This window comes from Uranotaenia lowii, chromosome 3, assembly GCF_029784155.1.
Source record: "Uranotaenia lowii strain MFRU-FL chromosome 3, ASM2978415v1, whole genome shotgun sequence".
Classification (NCBI taxonomy): domain Eukaryota; kingdom Metazoa; phylum Arthropoda; class Insecta; order Diptera; family Culicidae; genus Uranotaenia; species Uranotaenia lowii.
Genome location: NC_073693.1, coordinates 84294985 through 84314092, shown reverse-complemented (window position 1 = coordinate 84314092; position 19108 = coordinate 84294985). Strand labels below are relative to the sequence as shown.

Genomic DNA, 19108 nt, shown 5'->3' with positions numbered 1-19108 from the left:
AAAGCTCTCCAATTAGAATGGACTCACCGAATGCTGCGATCCTGTTCCTCGCTGGTCGGAGATGAGAGCTGTTGGCGATGTTGAATGATGACTCCTTAGCGGTGATGAGTCATCATGCTCTCGGAATGCTGGCTGGCGAGTATTCGGCGACCTCGATGGCGATTTTGGCGACCACCGACGATGTTAGGTGCTGGCTGGTGATTTAGCGCCCGCTGATGGTGTTGGCTGACGCTTGGCGGTGATGAAATTCGACAAGCGAACTGTCGAGTGTCGTTTGACCTGCGGTCAAAGGTCGACGACCGCCGCTGTGCTGCTTAGCACCGACCTTGAACGGCTGCTGGGTCGGTTTATAATTGGCTGCACACAACGATTGGCCCACGCGGCCACGTGGAGCTCCCGTCGCTCCCCCAAGACGTTATGGTGACGAAACGTCTCGCTTCCGACGGATTCGGGCGTCGGGTGTCCTCGGCGTGGCGGGAAAACTTAAGCAGCGGATTGCTGCGTGGTCCGGGATTGGTCCCGCTGGGGAAAGATATGTGCCTGCTTTGGCACAGACAAATTAAGCAACGCACATGTAAGCACGATTACGAAGCACAATTACCTTTCTCGACTATATTGTCACGCAAGAATTAACTTTTTTGGCACGCACTTTCCTAAACTAAGCACCTAGTCTAATGGGAAACAAAGCTAATTAAATTAATGATCGAAAATTCTGACCACACTATATTACTTAAAGTCGGACTCAATCAGTCACGGCCCACGCGCACTTCCACTGCCAATCACGCTCAAGGAACGTTTGATCGTCTCCTTGAGCTCTCAGTACAGGGAAAGCGACCTTGCTACAAACGCCCTCGGCGGAAGTTCATAATCCCTGAGAGTTCTATGAGATTATCTCAAGAGATAAGAATTTCGGCTATGCATTAGAATCGCAGTAGCTAATTGGTTCTAACTGAAACAATTCAACACCTCGCGGGAGAATGTATGAACGTCTCCTCAGCGTATCGAACCGCATTGCTCAAACCGTCGATCGCGCGAATCGATATTATGTTCGAGATCGATCGAGGGGCGGACAAACTGGGCCTACTTAAAGGCGGAGAGTAAATGTGAATTTTCGAACATGCGGACTGCTACATAACACCAGACTATTTTTCCGAAAATTTGGTTATTGAATAATAACCAAATTTTCGTAAGGGGGCGAATATGAGAAAATTCAACCCTCTATTAAACTAAATGACGATATTTATGAATGGACTGGACTATTAACTAAATATAATAATAAATAACAGGTACTATTGATAATCTTATAACTAACAGGTACTATGAATAAACTATTAATGGTTCATTGATCTTTGGTGTATTAATATTTGACATCTCAGTTGGCTGACTTTAGTTTCGATGTATGAGCAACAATAATTTCGGACAAACTGAACTCTAAACAGGTTAAGTCAACATTGAAACTACACAATTTTCATTAGAAAACCGTTTCAAGCTAACCGTACCAAACATGTTGAATGAAATCAACGCTCCTCCTAAATATCAGGTTCAATCTAATCATAGACAACTCCAAGCCCTCCGCTTGAATACGCCTAGACAGATTTCACCGCAAAAATGAACATCTCAACAAACAATAATAGGGGAACATGCCCTATTATGCGCCACCTAAGCGAATCGCTGATTTTCTATGTATTCCACGTACAAATTGTGTTGAAAATGGGTGCAATCGTTGAAGAAAATAGTTTTCTACAAATGCCTATGATTTTTTATTACTCAAATTGCTATAGTTGCTTCAAAAACTTGATTTTTAAAAACCTTATTCAAAGCCGCAGAACAAAACTGTGTTGCAAATACGCGCCGCCGTGTATTCAATACGCGCCTAGCAGCCGAACACACCCGAAAGCAGCCGAAGACCAAAAACACACCAATACTTACAAACACTTTGAATGAAAATAAAATCAAAATGGACTAATCAAAATTTAAAAAAAAAATAAAAGTAGGTTTTTTGGGCTAAATTAACGCTCAAAATAAGGTTTTAGACTTTTTGTTCATTTTCAATGAAAATTGGCCTTTTTGAAAAATTAATGCTATTTTCAGCCTACTACGATTGGCGCGTTATAACGAGCGCATGGGCCGTGATAAAACATACCCATAAAAAGCATACCATAGCGAGTTCGGTATAATTTTTTAGCATTAAATCGTAGTTTAGATTCTCCTCTATCGATGTGTCAGAAAATATTGTCTTATTCATTTTTCTCTGCTTGGTGACACCTTATTGAAAGTGTTTTGAAATTTAGATCGAAATGAAGAAAAATTCAAATTGTGAAATTATCACGACACAGGAGCATTTTAAGGAAAAATTCATACTTGCCATGACCAATCACAGCATTTAGAACAAATTGGTAATATTTTGCAGGCTTAAAATGCTTCAGATTCTTCAAAACAAGGGTGGCGCGTATTAGCCACATGGGGCGTTATTTGAACTTTTCCCCTACAGGTTTATTCCGTTTCGAATAACTCCAACTTCTTGGAAAAAAAATCGTCACGGAATTTACCGCAACGCGTTTAGTAAGTCACATCACGCCCATGCATAAGCTTGGGAAAAGTTTCATGACTATTAAAACGCAACGTCCACACAACTACTACAACTATAACATCAATGCAGAATCTAACGCCAAACATAGTGCTGGCTATTCATGCTTTCTGTTAGCATCAATGAAAGCTCAATCAGAATGATTGACTTCAACCACGTAACACATACATAAAACGTCCGAAATCATTCTTGCATTTATGTTGCTGCAAGCAAAGCTTCCGAAGCACACTTGAATGCTTGTGCTATAAAGCTCAATGAAACGAAACTTCTACTAACTATAATGAATAAACATACTAATACATCGAAACACTGTCTGCTGTGGCTGTAAACGTCAAAATTAATAAGGTAAACAAATCAACATGGGTGGAATTGAAATTTTTAGCTGCTGTTTTACGGTTGTTTCTTCAAGAATTCGAAGTTTTTATTGGACTTTTTCTGTGCGGACGGTTGTTCATAATTAATCGTGGTAAGCTATCATGCATTATAATCTTTCTCATTGATTACAGGCGAGATTGGGTGGTGATTTTATCACAGGCTATGGTGAGCTACGGATGAAATTCTGGAGCCCTTGAATGGATCAATTAGGCTCAAATACTCGGCTGGCTTGTGTCTCTTGATAGAGGATTGTTACCTTTAATCGAAGGGAAGCTAAGTTCCATATGATAGGTGAGTTTTTATGCATATATTAATGCTTTCGATTTCTTTTTAGGATGTTGTCGGACGGGAAGATGATACACCTGATGGGTGGCATGATACAACGGCGTAATACATACGATGTCGCGCGACACGGGGTGTCCATAAACAACGTAACATCTCAAGGTAAATAATTTTATTTATATTTTTTTTTAATCTTGCTGAAATACTTTGATAATTTTAAATTGAAAGCTACCTAAATTTATTATATTCTATATAAATACCCTAAACATGCAAAATTAACTTACGCGAACAAGAAAAATAAATAATTTAAATTAAAGTACGGAAGAAAATATTTACAAATGGTACATGCATACGATGTTGCACGACAATGTTTGCCTTTGAATTATGCAACATCTCAAGAAGTCGTTTAGGGGTAACTAATCAATCCCATGATTGTAATCTAATTGCGGTAAAGTTACAACCAAAGATTGGCAATTTTTTTTAATTTAAATTCCGTTTGATTCGTGGGCTGTTCGGCAGGCTCGATTGACTGAGTCGCTCGACATGTTCTTCCGCAAAAGGCATGGAGATTAGTTGGTCATCATTTAAGTTTCCCCAAACTTAAACTCGCACTATGTTTCCCTTTCGGTACTCCTCATCAACGCTTTAAGAGCTCCGAGTTTTCTGGTTTTATAGGTCATCATTCACTAGATCTTGGCTAGATCTAGGAACTCGCTCTGACTTCTGGTCGAGGGGAAAGGCCTTGCCAATCAACGTACGAACAAAACGGTATTTTTTTTAAAATATGTTAGGGTGGTAGTTTGGCTAATCTGCCGGGGTTGTAATGCTTGTTCATGTTGTGGGTGGAAGTGAAAACAAACGTACAACGATTGGATTGATATTTCATGCAACCAGAGCTATTCGCGTCATGGTGCTTTGTCGTTTCAGTAAATACTTGAGTACATAGCTTGATAAGTACAATGATTGAATTGATTTTGAGATTCAACCAGGATCAACAAATTTCTTTAGGAATTTGCAGTTGAAGATTCCTAACGATTTTCCTTCAGGGCTAACTAAATCGTAGCAATGTCTTCCTACCAATCTTTTTACGATCGCGGGCACATATAAAGAATAAGTGGGGCAATTTGAGTTCGATCGTAAATTATATTGCTTGGAATGTTTCTGATATGCTAACTGTAGGTTTTTTTTGGATATCCGCGTACATTTTCTTCCGGTCTTCGTCGTTGATCTCGTTCGTATTTCCATTTGGTGATTCGCGTAAATTACGATATTCGGTTCCCTTGCTGACCATGTTCCGACCGAAAAGAGCAAAGAACGGAGAGTAACGTGTTGCGTCGTGCGTGGTGTTGCGTATGGCGTTGGCGATCTTCTGGATGTTGTTCGCCCATTCTTTATGATCTTTCACGATCGATGCGCGTAGAGCTGTGGTGATCACCCGATTGACTCTTTCGGTGTCGTTGATTTGCGGGTGATAGTTGGGCGTTCTCCAATGCGTAACCTGATAGCGCTTCAACAAATCTTGGAATGTGGCGGAAATGAATTGGGAACCGTTGTCGGAAAGGATCACCTCTGGAGCTCCAAACAGCAGGAATATATGGTTTTCCACGAACTGGACAAGAGATTCTGCGGTGGCTAGTCTGAACGGCTGGACTAGTATGAATTTGGTGAACAAATCCGTCACGACGAGCAGACATGTGTTCCTGTTCTTGCCAGATATTGGAAGCGGACCAACGTAATCCATGGTTACGAACTGCCACGGGTATTCTGCGGTTTTCCTCTGCTCAGCCATCGGTGGTGTCGAGTTCTGATTCGACGCTTTACTCATTTGACAACGAACACAATTCCTGCAGAAGTTTTTAACCTCGCTGCTCATCAAGGGCCAGAAAAATCGTTCTCTAATTAGAGTTAGCGTTTTATCTGGTCCGAGGTGAGCCTGGTTGTGGGAGGACTCGATGATTTCTCTCCTCTCCGCTTTCGGCGGGTAACGTTTCCATTGAAACCTGGGGTCTTCGACTTTTCCTAGCTGCTTCACGTACTTGAAGATTTGTCCTTCGACCACTCGAAAGTCCGCGAAGTCCGCTGGGTGTTTCCTGATGTTTTCGATCAGCTGCTGGTACTCGTCATCGGTCTGGGAAATCGCGAAAATCGACTCAACGGATCGGGAAAGGCAATCAGCAAGGATATTGCATTTTCCCTTTCTGTACTCTAGCTCGATATCGTACGATTGGATTTTGAGTGCCCATCGAAGCAGCTTTGCGTTACCGGTTTCGACTCCCATCGTGAAAAGCCAGAGAAGGCTGCGTGCGTCCGTCACAACCTTGAAGCGCGTACTCTCGACGAAATGGCGAAAGTGCTCAATGGCTAGCAATACGCCAAGGCATTCCTTTTCCACGCTCGCGTACTTGCGTTGCGTACTGCTCAGCTTCTTACTGAAATAGGCGATGACCTTAGACTGGCCTTCCACGTTTTGAATCAGGGCGGCTCCCACGGCATTGTCCGATGCGTCTGATTCGATTGAAAACGGTAAGTCGAAGTTGGGGTTTCCGAGAATCGGGGCTGATACTAGGGCGGACTTTAGCTCCTCGAATGCGGATTCAGCGGCTTCAGTCCAGATGAACTTCCCTTTAGCTTTCTTCAAGAGGTCGGAGATCGGGGCTACCACTCTGCTGTACTCCTTGATGAAGCCCTGGTAGAAACCTGCGAGGCCTAGCAATCGGCGAACGTCCTTTACGCTTCGCGGCCTTGCGTAATCGAGGATCGGCGAAATTCTAGCGTTGTCAATCGCGACTCCATCTTCGGTCAAAAGGTACCCTAGGTAAGTGACCTTTTTCCTGCAGAACCTGCTCTTATCCAAAGAGATGGTCAGCTTGGCTTTGGATAGTCTTTCGGCAACGATGTTCAAGAGGCGGACGTGTTCGGGGTATGACTTCGTGGCGATGACTATGTCATCGAGGTACACGAAGACATTGGGCTCTAGGTCGAACCCTATGACCTTATCCATCAATCGGCACATCGAGAATCCTGCGTTGCATAGACCGAAAGCGCAAACCTTGAAGCGGAACAAACCACGGCTAGTCCTGAACGCTGTATAATCTCTAGATTCCTCTTTGAGGGGAATCTGGAAATACGCGTCCTTGAGGTCCACCACCGAAAAATACTTTGCCTTCTCCAGTTTGTGAAAGATTTCTCCCATATTCCTCATGGGGTAGGAATCTTTCTTGGTCCAAGCGTTGATGTTGCGAGAGTCCAAACAAACTCTTAGTTTTCCGTTCGCTTTACGAACAGGGACTAAGCAGTTGGCCCACTCGCTTGAGCATTCCTCGATAGCATCCATGCGTTTGTAACGTTCAATTTCGGCGTCCATTTCGGACTGTATGGCTGGCGAACACCGATAGAGTGGCTGACGTCTTGGTGTTGCACCTTCCTTGAGGACGATTTCGTGCTGCAACAGATGAGTCCTTCCAAGATGATCTGCTGTAGTTACGGGGAACTTCTTGATGATCTCGACCAACTGCTTCCTCTCCTCCGATGACAACTCGTGTTCCGTCTCGATCGTTTCGGCTGTCGTCTTCGAAGGTTCCGGGAATTCAAGGGCTGGGATATCTAGTGATTCATCTGGTTCTGTCGGTTTCAGCATTGGGAGAGATTCGATGGGTAGAATGGTGAAGTTGATCTCTGGAACACTGCAGCCTTCTGTGTTTTCCGATTCTACGGTGGCCAAAGTCTCGAATCCGTTCTCACCTTCCATCATGGGTTTGATTCCGAACGACTTCCAGAAGTTGTAACCCAGGATGAGTTTCCTACAAACTTGAGGTACAACTACTGTCGGAATGACTCTCGTAATACCTTTGAACTCGATCGGTAAGTTCACGAGTCCCAGGCATTCGTGTGTGGTCTTGTCGGCAGTCACTATTTTTACTGGGCTTGGTTGGAGTTTAAGGCCGTTCCTTTCTGCGATATCTTCCACGCTCGTTACGCTGACACTCGCTCCTGAATCGAGCAACGCTTCGTATTCCTGGTCAAATATCCGGACTGCGATATAAGGGCAACGCTCTGCTTGAATCCTCACTTCGCAAATTTTTTGAATCGGGTCGTCAAATTCGTCGGGTTTTGAATTGGGAACTTTTTCGTGGGTTGGAATGTTCGTGTTCCCTCGCTTACATTCCGGGCTCAGTTTTCCGAACCTCTTCTCGGATTACGTGGGTGCTTGTCGCAGTATGTTGACGTCACGTCCGGTGTTCCGCAAACGTAGCAAAAGACCTTTTTTGGCTCTTGACAAAGCCTCCAAAAATGACCATTTTTGCGACAATTCCAGCAAAACACCTGCGGCTTCTCTACCTTAACCTGGCTTGTCGATTGCTGGGGGGATGACTGATCGTTCTGCCGTTGCTCTCGAGGCCAGCGCTTCCTTTCAAAACGACGATCGATGGCGTTGACTTCTTCCGACTCCGAATAGGACGAATAGAGTTCATCGCGGTCTTCCTTCTTGGTGTCGATATGATGCACTGGATTCAACGCTCTCGGTGGATTTTCGCGATTTCGAAAAGCAGGGTCATTGGCGTCGATTCTGTACGCAAAGTACTCGAGTTTGCGCAGATTCGTTACGGTACGGCAAGATAACCTTGATCTGTAGTGGTCCCTCATATTGTCCCATATGATCTCGAATAACCGATCGCTGTCCATTGGGCAGGTCAGCATTTTGTTCATGCGTTCTATCTCCATCTTGAACGTCAGAAATGTCTCGTTCCGGCTTTGCTTTCGCGTATAGATTCGCTGCCTGTTGCCTTGATCTTTGTTAGGGTTGCCATACATATAGCGTATGCTGTTCTCGAAGTCCTTCCAGTCAATGAATTCGTCGGCGTAGCATATGTACCAATCATAAGCTTCACGGCGAAGGATGGTATGGATACGTTGTAGAAGCACGTCCTCACTGATCCGGTCCATTTGTGCTAGCTTCCGTACCTTATGCAGGAAATCTTCGAGGGGTCGATGGCGATTGTCCCCGTCGAATGTAAGATGCCACTTTTCCATTCGACGGTCGGCATTCTGAATCTCCGCATCCGTAATTCTACGGATATTTGACTGCCTGGAAAAGCATCTTCCTTCTCCGTTCGGGTGAATGTCGTCTTCTCGGGGGTGGCGGACTCTTCTAGAAACCTGGTTGCGATGATGAATTGGCTGAGGATGCCTGTTCCGTGATCTCTCGAACCTTTCGTCTTCATCTGAGTCCAAGAAGCTCGATGATTGACTAAGAGGATATCCGTCGTTGTCATCTTCAAACTCCGGGTCGTTCAGGTAACGTCGTTCCTTAAAATTGGAGTAAAGTTGTGGTTCATATCGGCGCACCTGGTCGGGCTGGCTCGTGATGTTTTGGTGTTGCTCTGTAGCTCAATCTTGTTTTAGGCTCCCTTTGAACGTCAGAATATCTCCGTTGCTCTTGATCGTTGATCCTAGCCTCCGCAAAATCGATCCTCGTGTCCTCAACTCTAAGTTTCGGGTGCTGATCGTCGTTTGCTTTCGACCACATTTGAACGAGTTCGTTCTCAAGCTCTGCGATACGTCTGAGCAGTCTCGCTTTCTCTTCGTCGTCCTGGGATGTCGATGGTCTGGTGTGTTTCGGGGTTGTTCCGGTTCTGCTTTCCCGATGACCTGGTTCCGCCTGATTAACTGGTTCAGGAAATCTTAAGGGGCTGCCTCCAGTAGCTAAATTCGAATCACTATATCCGATGGTCGGTTCTAAAGCCTCTTGCTGCATGGGACCTGTCACGATGTCCTGGTAAGGAGTCCTTTTCTGAACTGGTTTGTCTGGACAGAATCTCGTCAACATTTGTCTTATTTCGTTCGTGAGCTCCTTGACCATACCAAGAGATGGCTGATCTGTAGCACGACATCTGCTTGCTCTTAGGAAGTAATGCTTGAGACGTGATATCGAAGCTTCGTCCAATCGGTTCTCCAATTTCCTTCCAAGTTCATTGATTTTTCCCGCAATATAATCGAACTCCTGGTCTATCGTGTACGGTGAAGTCCACTCTCTGTTTTCCCTTACATCTTCGTGGAAAAGTCTGCGGAGTAACCTTCGTTTCTCTTCTTGGTCGGTACCTAGCTCTTTCTCGTCGTAAACCGATTTTCGGATCAGAAGCTCGTAACTAACTTCCTCTTCCGTTAGATGGTCAGCTTTGGGGAATTTGTGTGCCATTTTTATAATTATATTAACACTTAATTTATTATATAACACCAGATAGAATTCACTTCACTTCATAAACGATTGATTACGCGATAATAATAAATTTTATTGAACAATGAACACAACTAATATGTGTACAATCTAATAAACTATTCTAAATGAAAGATTAAATTACGCATTAGTACGTTTAAATGTGAATAAATATCAACATATAAACAGAAAATAACTAATCACTGAATAAATATATCTCAATTCCACAATATCACTAATCCACGAAAATAAATCTAAAAACGTGAATCAATAAATAACAAAATATGTAAAGAAGTACGAAATTAAATTAGTAAATAATTATCTAAATAAATAAGCTATCAATAAATTAATAAACTAGGATGAAACAATAACTATAAATAACAAGTAACTAATAGTGAAAATAAATAAACTCTAATTTAATAATTTACTAATAACTATAAGAATAAATAAATAAATATTTACAAATTTAATACACAAGATGTAAATTTCCAAGTTAAATTGACTTGCGGAAACTTTTAAACCAATAAGTTCTCAACACAATAATTATTATCACACAGCCTTGAATAATTAACGGCTGAATTATCGATTTCAAGAATATCACAGTTTGAGTAACGTTTTAATAAACAACTGTAATGACGAAATTTGTTACTATAATACTAATAATAATCAACGAATAACCTCGCAATGCACTAGAATAATAAATAACGATTAATCAGAAACAGCAATATAAATAACGATGAACAAGTATATCAAATTAACACCCACACTGTAATTAATTGGCTCAATATTACTCACGATATATTCTATGATATTTTATTCTATATTTTGTTAATTTCGTTTCTTTTTTCCAGATAAGTTTCACAACCGGAAGAAAGTGTGAGATGTTCAATTCAACAAACACGCAGAACTGTACTGATAATATCAGTACGCAGATTCCAAATATTACTGAACTCGAAATAACTCTACGCAATGAACCTCAAACGACACTAAATTCCTAAACATAAGTACCATAAATATTGTACCTTATAATCTCCAAAAATATCAAGCCTATATGGGGCTGAATAGTCATAAGTCCTTTAGATAATTCATCTAATTAGTAGATGAAGTATAGTCTTTCAACCAATGTTGAAATCATTTAGCTAGTAGTTTATACAGTTATGAGAATGCTCTCAAATTATTATATTGTATTTTCCGATAGTTTTTCGTTTAGGTGTTTTTTTGTAGCTAAATTGTCCTTACAAAACTGTATTTATTTTCTTGATTTCGTGATAATATATTGTAATCAAAACTCCATAGACTTATTCTTCGCAAACAAAGAAATAGAACAACTTTTGGGTACTAATATGTAACCCTTTCTCCAGAAAAACTCAATATTAAATTCAACGCTGAAGCGTAATCTCCACAAAAAAATACCTTTAAGTTGGGCGCCAAGATGTAGCCGCCACTGACCGATCCCTTACTGGCGTACGACTTAAGCGCCACTCCGTTAGGAGATCGTACGCCACGGTTTAATATGCCCGGTGAGACTCCGCTGAGGGCGAGTCCATAAATTGTCCTTAAAAGTGATTAAGGATCGGATCAGATAGGGCTCTCCAAATAGCTAACCCAAAATGCGACGAAACTAACACATTATGACGAAATTGCTACCAATCAACATAAAATCCTTAGAACGCCTCAGTTATAGATCGCCCATACCTGGCAATCTCATCACTGAGCTAACGACCTCCCATTCCCCGATTGTAAAGGACAGCTTATTTGCGCATGAAACCCCCAGGTCCTCCCCAGACTACCCCAGTATGGTCAAATTCTTCAATCAATAATTAAAGGAAATCATGGGATACTTTTACAATTTACAAATTTATTTCCTACGGCATCGAAATTATGGCATATTTAAACTAGCTAATCCTACTTGCGTGCAACTTCTAAGAAAACGCCTAAAGGTATCCCTATAATCGTGCGTGCTTTGGCGACAAGCTTATAGCAACATAGCTTGTCGCGCCCGGGCTTTTATGTTTCCAGAGGGGTTTCCCTAAACAAAGGCACGGGAATTTCGACCTCACTTCTGGCTTTACATCGGTGACGGGACTATGTTAACCGTCGGCTAGCATAAAAACATAAATCAACGCAGGTCTTAAATATGGACGACCCCTTCGTTGATCATAAAAGCTCTCCAATTAGAATGGACTCACCGAATGCTGCGATCCTGTTCCTCGCTGGTCGGAGATGAGAGCTGTTGGCGATGTTGAATGATGACTCCTTAGCGGTGATGAGTCATCATGCTCTCGGAATGCTGGCTGGCGAGTATTCGGCGACCTCGATGGCGATTTTGGCGACCACCGACGATGTTAGGTGCTGGCTGGTGATTTAGCGCCCGCTGATGGTGTTGGCTGACGCTTGGCGGTGATGAAATTCGACAAGCGAACTGTCGAGTGTCGTTTGACCTGCGGTCAAAGGTCGACGACCGCCGCTGTGCTGCTTAGCACCGACCTTGAACGGCTGCTGGGTCGGTTTATAATTGGCTGCACACAACGATTGGCCCACGCGGCCACGTGGAGCTCCCGTCGCTCCCCCAAGACGTTATGGTGACGAAACGTCTCGCTTCCGACGGATTCGGGCGTCGGGTGTCCTCGGCGTGGCGGGAAAACTTAAGCAGCGGATTGCTGCGTGGTCCGGGATTGGTCCCGCTGGGGAAAGATATGTGCCTGCTTTGGCACAGACAAATTAAGCAACGCACATGTAAGCACGATTACGAAGCACAATTACCTTTCTCGACTATATTGTCACGCAAGAATTAACTTTTTTGGCACGCACTTTCCTAAACTAAGCACCTAGTCTAATGGGAAACAAAGCTAATTAAATTAATGATCGAAAATTCTGACCACACTATATTACTTAAAGTCGGACTCAATCAGTCACGGCCCACGCGCACTTCCACTGCCAATCACGCTCAAGGAACGTTTGATCGTCTCCTTGAGCTCTCAGTACAGGGAAAGCGACCTTGCTACAAACGCCCTCGGCGGAAGTTCATAATCCCTGAGAGTTCTATGAGATTATCTCAAGAGATAAGAATTTCGGCTATGCATTAGAATCGCAGTAGCTAATTGGTTCTAACTGAAACAATTCAACACCTCGCGGGAGAATGTATGAACGTCTCCTCAGCGTATCGAACCGCATTGCTCAAACCGTCGATCGCGCGAATCGATATTATGTTCGAGATCGATCGAGGGGCGGACAAACTGGGCCTACTTAAAGGCGGAGAGTAAATGTGAATTTTCGAACATGCGGACTGCTACAGTACATGCTAAAATATTATACATTTTTTTAAAATCAATTCTTTTATCTTTTTTTTTATTCCAGGTACGAACGTTGTTCATCTACTGATCACAAAATAATAGTCAATCTTGTTCCGTTGGTAAGCTCTAAAAATGGACTTCTAAAAATTTGAAATTTGGAAAACGAATACATATTTTAGTACTCGCTCGATAATCGGACGATGTTGGGATCAGAGCACAGGGAGCGTCCGATTATCGAACACGTCCGATCACCGAAAGTGCATGGAACAACATCGCTATTCCGATAAAACAACCCGTTTTTCATCTTTAAGTTTCAGTGAAAGTGAAAGTTAGACATAAAGCTTAGTTCATTTAGAAACTGGACCCTTTCTCTTGGCTATAGCTACGTTTCTTGTGATTCGTCATGGAAAATTTTCACAGCGTTGTATTGATTACATTTGTATTTGCTGTGGTGAAAAGATTCATGATTCTTAAGAATCTGCTTCTGTGAAAGCCAGATTTTCTTGACAAAAAAATTTCATTTTCGCCAATTTCGAAACATTAAAAAGAGCTTTTTTTGTTTGTTCGTTGCGCATTTTACGGTCACAACTTACCGTTTTTAAGGTTATTAGAATTTTATGACAATTCCGTAATTTTTTGGTAAGATTTCGTCAGCCTGAATTCAGACTGTTCGGAAATTACTTATTTACTTCGCACTCAATAAAGCGTAAAAACTGCCATCTACTGCTAATTCTAGTACTTTTTCTTGAATTTCCATCATTTTTATAGGACGATTAAATTTAGCCTCTTGTTTCTTATTTTGTTTTTTTCAATCGAAAATACAGTTGAACACTTCCATGTTTCTGGTATTATCTCTGATCGAAGACTTGTATTAATAACATCTCGCAACGGATTTCCTACTACAGGTAAAGAATCTTATAAGTTATAAGAAATCTGATTCAAGCAGCCATTATAGCTCGCCGGAATACTAGTGGGAATATCCATGATTCTATCGATAAAGAATTCATTGAACTCTCTGAAATTTCAAATTCATCTGTGATTTCAACTTCGTTAAACGAGACGAATCAGCTTTGGTCCCATTTGAACTAATCTATCTTTTTTTTTCGATTTTCGTAGTAGTTTATCATTGGATTTGTTTCTTTAAGCTCATGTTGAATAGGTTGATTTTTTGTTTCTTCTATTTTACGCGAGTATCAGTTTTTGTCTTTTTTTTAACATCCCTTAAGCCGCCTTTAAGATAGCACCAAAAAAAAAAAATGAAGCACATTTTGACTCAAAAATAAATTGCTCCGGCTTCCGTTGATATCGTTTCCATTAACTATGACAATAAGTAATATGAAGCAGGAAAAAAAAACCGAGAAAAATCCCTAGAATCTTCCGTGACATCTGTGAACGGTAGGGAAAAACATCCATCAACTTCATTTCATCACAGAAATTAATCCCCCCACGATTTTGGCTGTTGCCGCCACCGGATGACGAAGATTGGTCGATCGGTCTTCGGCCGGGTGCTAAAGACCTGAAGGAATTGAACGGGGCTGACCCCGGAGAGAATGATCAGTGACTACTAGGTCTAGTTCCAGGATGAGTTTTTTTTCTGCTCTGACCCGCGTTTTGTGATAGAACAACATTTTTGGGTTCTATAGTTTAAGCTCCAGGAACGTAAATTTTTCGAGCCTAGGAAGAATTGAGCGAGCTCAACACTGAAAAGACGGACGGATGCATCTGACTGTTTAGCTTTGGTTCGGTTTCCATCTTAGTTTGGTGGTGTGCGGGGGTGTTGTTTCTTTTGTCAACTTATGTCTCCAAGAAAACGGGAAACAAAAAGCGGAAAAACGCCACCAGCTGGCAGATGTTCGAGACATGCCAGAGGCCAGGAAAAGTTTCTAGCTCTTTTTTTCCTGTTGCTGCTTCTTCACGTTACGATGCCGTTGTTGATGTTGTTATTGCTCGAAGGATACGCTCGAGTTGTGGAGAAAGATAAATAATGGCTCGTTCTCGGGCTTGTTTTCGTTTGGATGAGCCCCGGATGGTTTAGAAGTTTAGGAGTTTAGGTTAGGTGGATGCTGCGAGCAGCAGGAAGATCACTCATCTGCATGTTTTTGTTCTACTCCATGCGTGCAGCAACTGGTAGCGGAGGTGAGATCGGAGGAGGAGTTAGATGTGGGAAACGGGAGGAGAACTGAGGAACAGGGTGAATCTAGCTTTTCGAGAAACGAGGAAGGTGACGTCTAATTTGAGGTACAGTACCGTTGCTGTTAAAGGTGATGAAAACTCACCGAGATGTTTCGGAATTTTTCGTTCATTAGGGGAGCAATCTGAATCAAAGGTGGAATTTAAAATTTCTAAGTTAATCTTTAAAAAACATTCTCTAAGTTCGTAGGTTAAAAAGAATCATTGATTTCCCAAAAAAGGTACATATGTAGGAGAGAGTGGGGTATCGTGGGCCATGGGGAAACGTGTGCCACTTTTAATATCTCAGATGTTTGTTGAGATAAAAATCTCAAACCAACTGTCATAGTCGTCGCTTTGCGTGAGCATATATTTCTATATGTTGTTGACTGAAATACACATCATATGCTTCTTTTATTTATCAAGCTAAAAAAAGTTAGAAAAATTTACTTACATAATTAAAAAATCACTCGCTAATTTCATCGATGGGGAACCTAAAGTGCATAAAAAAAATATACTCATACGCTTATGATATTAGTTTTGTCATGATCTTTCACGTGGAAAAGGAATTTTTGATGAAACATCAATAATTCACACAAAGGCAACCAATTTGCAAATCATAGCTTGTGGGGAATCGTGGGCCACACATCTTGAACCACCTATATTTTTATGTTTTTATACACATTCAGAACTTTAAATACATTTTTCCTATCTATAAAATTTTCTTATGCCAAATGAAGAGTTCTGAAAAATATTTTGTGCATTCTATATAAGAAATTTTGCCAAAACGTTCGCGAGCCAGTTTTTGGAATCTATTCGATTATACACAGCTCTCTTTTTTATTTCATCATCTGAAATTGCTTTAAAATAACAAAATGAATTAGGAAATCACAGTTTTCGGTCAACTCATAAACTTTGCATGTTATTTGATCAATTTGGATTTGGTGGTCCACGATTCCCCTCCATTTTTCAAAATTCAAAAAATATTGCTTTTTTTCAAACAGTCAGAATTTGGGAAAAATAACTTATTAAAAATTTTGAAAAAATACCTTATGATACGTTGAAAATGTAGAAAACCATACCATTTTTTATTTTCATTTTATCTTTTATAATAAAGAAGTTATGGAACAAGGAAAAAAAAGTGGCCCATGATTCCCCGCTCTCCCATATATATTTAGGTATACAATTGGTTCTAGAACATGTTAAAGAAAGTATAGTAGTGACGATTTAAAACTACTCAGACGATTCTCATAAACACCACCATTTTGAAATCTTCCAAATTTCTGCTCTCAGATGCTTCTTAAAAAACTGAGCTTGGATTTTTATGGTCTTCGAAAAACGACCTAAAATCCAAAAAGTCCTAAAAAATTCATGAAAGATAACTCTTTTTTTTTTTTTTTAAAGTCGTATTAAAAAACTTGTGATTGATATGAATTTAGATAGATTGAGAGTTCATATTGAAAGAATAAAAGTGCTTGGTTTTACAGACCACAGCTGGTTATCTGAAAAATTCATGAATTAATAAATAGAAAATCGTTTATAAATACATATAAAATTGGACTGATTTTCCATTATTTGAACACCAAATCAATAACTCTTAATTTTTTCTTACATTTCGATTCATAACGTTTGACTTTGGAAACCAAAAACATTGTTTACTTCAAATGCATCTGAGGCCGCAGAGCCAAAGGGATATAAGTGACAAAATTGTCGATTTTGAATTAATGCCAATAGATTCTTCATATTTCAAACTATATTTTATTATTTTTTCGTATTTTTTATTTATTTTATTTACATACTTTTACATTCAAAAGAAAAAAAACATTTGTTCGAAAAATATATGGAAAATGCCCAAACACAACACTTTAAAAGCCTGGTTTCTCGGAATAAGCTTTCATGCACTTGTACCCCTTTGGCTCCAAGCGCCTCATCTTTAAGTCAGCCAAAGTTTTTCTTGATAAAAAGATAGTGAACATGTAGACGATTCTAAAATGGTATAATTTATAAAAATCGGGCCAGTAGCTTTGAAGATACAGCCAAAATAGTATTCCGGGTCTATGTGACCCTAATCGGCTGATTATACTTTTTTTTAACCACAAAAAAGGTTACATCAAATGTCAACATAAGTTTAAAGCAATCACTTTAAAATAAGAGCCGCAGGTCAAGTTTCGGAATGCTATACAAACATGATTTCACCTTTTTACCTGGAAGGGATTGTGATAAAGCTCAGTTGGCATGTCAGTTGCCTCCTGAGCTGATGTTCGCGAGTTCGAGCAAAAGAGTAAACATCGAACACAGTTGTATCAGATACATTTTTTCAAAAAATTGTCCACTAACTGCAACGTAAATATAAAGTCGCGAATGCCATAAATTTGGTAAAACAACTACAATCGAAACCAATAAAACTTATTTACGGAAGCTGGATTTCTTGATAACTTCATTTTCAGGTTCTGAATTTTCTTCTTTGTTTTGATAAGCTTCATGATTTCTTGAACTATTCTAAAATGGTTGTATTGCTGAAATGGATTCTCCACCCTCTCCCTCTTTTTAAGTTGGAACGCGCACAAACTACAATAAAAACATGAGGCATTAATCATCCTCCGGGATTATAAATTCCCGAAAAAAATAATAAAACCATCAAAAACATTGTTTGTATTTAAAAAACGTCACATTTGCCCCAGCTCAGAGTCCGTCCAGAAAAGGGAGTGTCTCAAATTATTCTTACGCTAACAACCACCATTACAAAATATTGTTACTTTTTCTTGGTAAATTATCGATTAAATCAAAAAAACTTGTATGGTATTTTTCGTACCCAAATACATCCTCATATCAAATTTGGTTCTATTAGTTGCTAAGTTCTTAAGCTATGCAACTGCAAGGCGGAACAACCATAGAAACGTATCCAAATATTTTTCCATGCTAAATTTGATTCCATTCGCTGGATTAATTCTCAATTTATGCCATCAAAATTGTATTGAGGTCGAATTTCCCTCTCTGTGTACTCACGGGAAGAAAGGTGGTGTCTAAAATAATTATGAAATCACTCCTCGTTCCCTAATACTTCCCTAATGTCAATTTTGATTCAATTTTTTTAAAGATAAGTTCTCGGGTTGTGCAAAAATAAAAAAAAAATATATATGAAGCCTCCCTCATTCCTTCGTATATCCCAATGAATAGATGATCGGTCTTGTTTACTTGTTACCATTACTTGTATCACATGCTCTCCCATGCCACATTTGATTCCATTTGCTTGATTAATTATCAAGATATGCAAAAAAAAATAAAAGAGTCCCTTTTTCTTTCCTATCTCCCCATTGAAAGAAAGGAGTGGTACCAAATATCAAAAGAAACCTTTTTCTTACTTAAGTACCTTTCCATGCCAAATTTGGTTCAATTTGCACCAATAGTTCTCGAGTTGTGCAATAAAAATTGTATGAGAGCCCCATAAAAAATACTCATATTCACATATCCTCCTATGTCCATTTGCTTGAATTGTGTTCGAGTTATGTTAAAAATTGTGAAGGCGCTCTCCTCCCTTTTTTCTAACTTCCTCACTAGAAGGGAGAAGGGGTGCTAAAGATTTATAGAATCATTTATCGTTCCCAAATACACTTCCATGCCAAATTTAGTTCCATTAGCTCGATTTGTTCTCCTTCAATACAAAAAATTGTATAAAGTCGTCCTTCCCTTCTTTTTCCCGATTGGAAGGAGGGAGGGGTCTCAAATAACCATAAAAATATTTCTTGTACCCAAATACCCTCCCAAGCCAAATTTGGTTTCATTTGCTCGATTAATTTTTCAGTTATGTACAAAATTGTAAGGGAGTCCCCTCCTTTTTTCCTACCTCCTCTCTGGAAGGAGGGTGGGTGCCAAATATCCATTGAAGCATTTCTCGTACCCTAATACCTTCAAACGCCAATTTTTGTTCCATTAGCTTGATTTGATTTTGAAAGTTATGTAAAAATTGTTAGGGAGCCTCCCTCTCCCCTTCTTTTCTCCTCACTAGGAGGAGAGCAGAGGTGCCAAATGATCATAAAATCATTTGTTGTACCGTAATACCATACCCTGCCAAATTTGGTACCATTTGCTTCATCGGTTCTCGAGTTATGTAAACATTTGTCTAATGTTAGTAAGACCCCCTCCCTTCTTATGAGGGGGAGGAGTCTCAAACAATAAAAGGCCTTCCCT

At 40.4% G+C, this 19108-nt stretch overlaps 1 protein-coding gene and 1 long non-coding RNA gene across 2 annotated transcripts in view; both read left to right on the top strand.

The window, feature by feature from the left end:
- The window catches only part of LOC129755773 (serine/threonine-protein phosphatase 4 regulatory subunit 1-like), a 474134-nt gene that overhangs the window by 123319 nt on the left and 331707 nt on the right, over positions 1–19108 (top strand). The gene's annotated exons all lie outside the window — the stretch shown is intronic.
- On the top strand, positions 2740–11813 carry LOC129755774 (uncharacterized). Its single transcript, XR_008739327.1, has 3 exons — positions 2740–3033; positions 3094–3406; positions 10310–11813. It is a non-coding gene; the product is annotated as an uncharacterized LOC129755774 (long non-coding RNA).